Raw genomic sequence first — 5,093 nt, 5'->3', positions numbered from 1 at the left:
GATCCGGTGTTTTGGTATTGTATTATAGATACTTCATATGGTATATTTCAGTAGATGTTGTATAACTTAGAAATTATTACTAGATAGCAGACATTTTCAGGAAGCTTTGCCTCCATTGATTGTCTCTATTGTTTAATTTGTTTGACATCTCACTGGTGTGGCCCTTTCAGGTTTTCAGTTGTATGATGCATGGACATGTTAAGGGCTTATTGCTCGCTCTCTGTTTCTGTATGCTGTATATTGTTTTGAAAAATGACAATGAAAAATATACCACAAAAAAAAAAAAAAAACAAAGAGAGGAGAAAACAAAAAGAGCACTTCACTTCAGTACTCTGTAAAGTGCCTCTATTGTGTTTGGGTGTGAATAAAACCAACCTGCCCACTTTGTGATGACTGAATTGTTTATTTATATATTTATTTAATTCAATATTTCTGTTGTATTTAAATACTTCCCCCCTTTTCTTTTAGTTTTTTCCCCTCTGCCCGAGGCTGCACTTAGGCAGAAAAAAATGTCACAAAAGACTGTACCTTCAGCAGTGTGTTTCTTTCATTTTTGGATCCATTTCACAAGGGGGTGAGTGATGGAAAGGAGGGGAAGGAGAGGCCTTCGTTCTCTGGCTTGTCCAGGACAAGGTTGAGGCACCTGTCACTAGAAGGGTGTGTGTGAGGGTGAACAGGAGATGCCTGTTGTCGCCTGCTTAGGTAAGTTTGGCCTTTGCAAGGTCACTTCCTGTAGCAGGCGCGCAGAAGCACACCTGTTGCCAGGTGATTCTCTTGTGGAGTAGGTGTTTGAGAGGCCAGGACTTATTGGTGGGTTTCCCTTCTTCTCACAAAGCATCTAGTTTTTGCATTTTTCTGACAGATTTTAATACTAATTCTCATTTTGTTTTGATCCAATGTACAAGAATTTCCAGGTAATACTGCTTTTGATATGACTTGTTTCTGAAACTGTGTGTAGATACTTCCTGGCTGTTCTTATGTGGCAAAAAGATAAGGACAATTTTAAGGGTCTCACTTTTACACTACTGTCACCCTCAAGAGAATTTCCTTTAATCATCCATATGTATAATCCTTTCATAGAAACTCCCCTGATTGAGACATTTCTGCAATGTTTTTGTAGTAAAGTAAGGGGAGGAACAAAATTTAAAAATGTATGTGGCATTTGGAAAAGTTTATGGTGATTCAAGTCAGACTCCAATGGGTTTGGAGGGTTGGCGCACCCCCAGGCCACTATAAATATTGGACCTCAAAGAGGGTTTATTGTATATCAAGGGCAACCCCACTTTTGCCGTCAGTGTCTACACTTCGGCACATTATGGACAGTTGCAACAACATTATCTGTCGCAGTTGTGGTGCTACAACCCACAGATCACCAGCTTGTCCGGAGCCCAAACAATGTAATTTGTTCAGTACCTTCGGTCATTTGTTCCGTTCTTGCTCTAAAAACAGCACCTCTTATGCTTCGGCTGCAAGCGCTCGGCCACCTCCCACTTCGCAACCACCTCCTGCTTCTTCCCCAAAACCACCTGATGCGCCGCCAGAACCCAGAGAGGATATTCTTGGGTAGTTTGACGGCATACCTATTCATAGGACCTGACCTTGCCTAGAAAATGAAAGTGAGGATGACCACTTTGACGAAGACCTTGTAGAATGGTCAGACCCCTGGGGGAATTTCATCCTTCCAATGGTATCACTAACTCAATCACAGTGCCTGAAACCATCTTAACAGCTACCAGTAGGGTAATTGTCCTAGAGGGTAGTGCCACTCAGAGCGAGCAAGTACTTACTTCTCCCATCAGCACTTTTCCACCAGCTGTGACAGAGTTGCAAACTTTAGAAACCCGGCTTGCTGACGACAAAGTAGACGACATGGAAATGTCGACTAAAGTGACTGATGAGGGTGACTAGCAGTCCAGAAAGGAAGTAAGTGAAATGCCCAGGTGGGTTCTCAAGCCACCCAAATATAGGAAACAAGGTGACAATAAGTTCACCCCCTAAACCAGCCCCTTGGATTTCAAGGAGGCATCCCGCCCCACCTCACTGCCAGCATAGTCTGGCGAGTGTACAAGCGAAAATTTGGAGGCCACACCTGACCTTCTACATTATGCAGAAGAGACAATCATTGATGCTACAAGTCCTCCTTCAGAGGAGCTTCGAGATGCGCAGTCACTTGATGTTTTCTAAAATGCAGTGCACATTATGTTTCATACCTATCATGGTACTCTTCTCGCCTGTTAATCTACTCTATATGTCCGTCAGCTTGACTGCCCGTTGAGAAGAGCTGCCTTCTTCCAGTATTGTGCAGGTCTTCGTGCTGATGTCATATGTTTGCAGGAATGTGGTTTGGAATTTCTCAGTGACACGTCGGGCCTTCAAAATTTGTGGTCCTCCAGTATGTTCAAGTGGTGGGAATAGAAATGCTGGGGTGGTGATTTTGTTGCAAAATAAACATTGGTGTGTCTTCTTGGACAAAATGCTATGCCAAGAACCTTATGTATCATTAAATGATGTACTCCTCATAATTTGGAATGTGTATGCCCCAGTTGACAAAACGAAGCGTGGTGCCTTCTTTGACCTTATCAAACATTTTCTCACAGGCCCAACACCGGTAGTTTTTGTCAACACCATGTCTGCGCGCACGCTCTATGGCCCGCCTGATGCCAGAATCCGTGCACTACAGTGCAATACAGTATTAGTCCAGAAACTGCCATTTGCAAAATCCAGTAGCTGCTGCAGCGCGTTATATGCAAATTATCTTTTATTCATGGCATTGGTCCCAAGTACATTTATAACAGCCATCTTGGGCGGGGCACTTTGGGAGTGGCACATTGGGTGGGGCACTTTGGGTGTGGCACATGGGGCGGGGCACAAGTCTATTTAAGTGACCCCGCCCAGTTCTCAGTGCTCACTATTCTGAGGATCTCGTGAGGACCGGAGCCCTCTGTTTGAAGTCTGGTATTTCCATGTTCCTGCAGGTCACCTGGGATTTCCCGTGTTGAGGCATCTGAATCAGCGAGTAGCAGACACTCAGGGCGGTAAGACGGATGGTGGTTTCTAGCTTCCATCATCCGTTTTCTTATTTGATGAAACTGTTTAAAGGTTCATAATCTTTTTTTGAAGAAAGTAATAAACTTTGGCAGTCAGTTGTAAATATTTAGGCCGATAACAAACTAAGCGAATGTTTTGCTGTTACAGCGTTACCACTTTCTTGCGGTCACTTTTCAACTTCAGCTGCTTATTTATGGACTTGCTCGGTTGCGACAGAGATACATTGTATAAGCGCGTTTACCCAGAAGAGGTTTAAATGGTTATGAATAAATGCTAAGGCAATGATTTGAACTCAAGGGAACATTTGATTATGGTTAATGCAAAGTACAGACACAAACTGAAATCGCGTATCTTGGAAAGTTTTTGAAATGTGAAGTAACATTTCTTTGAGTGAATACCGTGTTAATCTTTCATTTCTTGAAACTTATGAAAGGCACTATGATTTACTATTGTTCCAAGCGACTGCAGGAATTTTAGTTGACAGATTCCGAAGAGTTCTGTGATTGGTATTTCTCTGTAGTATTTGTGATTCTTGTTTCCGCAGGTCTCCTTCCCCGCTGTACCCTTCCTTAACTCCCTACCCCCCACTTGGCCACTCTAAGACTCTGCGCTGTTAAGGCTTGTAGAGTTGGAGCTGCCAGGGGGTGGGCCTATTGGCAATGACGCGTGTACCCTGAGGATTTGGTCTCGCTGACAGTTATAGGAGATTTAAATTGTATCTTGCATGCTCATAACTGACAACATACTACTAATATACACACTACTGAAGATGTAACCTCGAAAAAACTCATTTTATTGTTGGAGGATTTGAATTTGGTAGATGTATATCGAGTGATACATCCACAAGGATCAGGGTTTACATGGCACTCAGACAAAGGTATGGGAAAGTTTCCTATTGATTTTATTTTTGTTTCCAAGTCCATGACCACGCATTCTGACCGTATTCCTCCAGCACCGTTTACTGATCATTGTGCTGTAAGTGTTTTTATGTATGTGGATCCCCACCTAAGCAGGGGTTCAAGTGTTTGGAAATTGAATGTCACACTTTTATCAGATGAAATGGTACAGAAAGCATACAGAGCTATTTACTGCCAACTTCGTATGCAAAAGCATGTAAACATGTGCAAACTTTCAATGAAGATTTATTTTCATTTTAAAAAAATGTGTACTTATGAATTTAATATCTGATATGTCCTCTAACCGGGGACCATATATTAAACTGATTTTTGGAACAATGAGATCATCCTGGTATTGTAGTACCTCGAGGAATGGTGCACTTCCCCACCCGGGGAAAACCATGCTTATTACTATTACTATCATCATCATCATTATCATTATCATCTTCACTATTATTACCATGATCATTGATATCAGCATTGTTCCTCTCGTTATCGTGCTCATTTTTATTTTACACATGTTCCCGGCTTCTGTCCTCTCTATTTTTCCTCGTACCTTTTCTTCTGCCTTTGCCTTTACGGTTTCCTTCTTTGATATTTTCATCCTCTCCCTCTTTTTTCCCCTCTGGCTTCCATTTCTTCTTCTCTTTATACAACTCTAGTTTTCTTTATTTGTCCTTATTTTAGCCTAATTTTGTATATATTCCTATCTTGTCAGATATATTTCCTTTAACTATGACTATATCCATGTCATTGTACATCACTATTTAGAGACACTCGTCTCTCCCCTCGAATTGGCTCCCATGGGCCATCATGTCCCATCTAAAGTCAAATGTCCCCAGCTTGGTGGTTCTACAATGATATATATGCCTGCGGCATTTTGATGTCCCTTTTCATTTCCTTCACCACTCAGTTGGGGGTCTTTGTAGTTACATGACCTCTAATGATGAGGCAGGTTGGAGAGGGCGGGTCTATTAGTTTTATTAGGAATACATATACCTGTGTCCTCTTTTGAGTCCTGAAGTGAGGTAGATAATTACATAACTTTATATAATTGTAAAATGGTGATGCTGACTTGCTCCCATAAATACGTTATGTTATTCTATTCTTTTATACTATATCTTTGCATCTCCCCATCGAGATCCGGTG

At 41.8% G+C, this 5,093-nt stretch overlaps 1 pseudogene; it reads left to right on the top strand.

The window, feature by feature from the left end:
* The first annotated feature begins 4,188 nt into the window (after positions 1–4,188).
* Positions 4,189–4,330, top strand: LOC138297644 (U2 spliceosomal RNA; annotated as a pseudogene).
* The last annotated feature ends 763 nt before the right edge of the window (positions 4,331–5,093 follow it).

This window comes from Pleurodeles waltl, chromosome 5 (genome assembly GCF_031143425.1).
Source record: "Pleurodeles waltl isolate 20211129_DDA chromosome 5, aPleWal1.hap1.20221129, whole genome shotgun sequence".
Taxonomy (NCBI): Eukaryota; Metazoa; Chordata; class Amphibia; order Caudata; family Salamandridae; genus Pleurodeles; species Pleurodeles waltl.
This window is presented reverse-complemented; position numbering and strand designations above follow the sequence as displayed.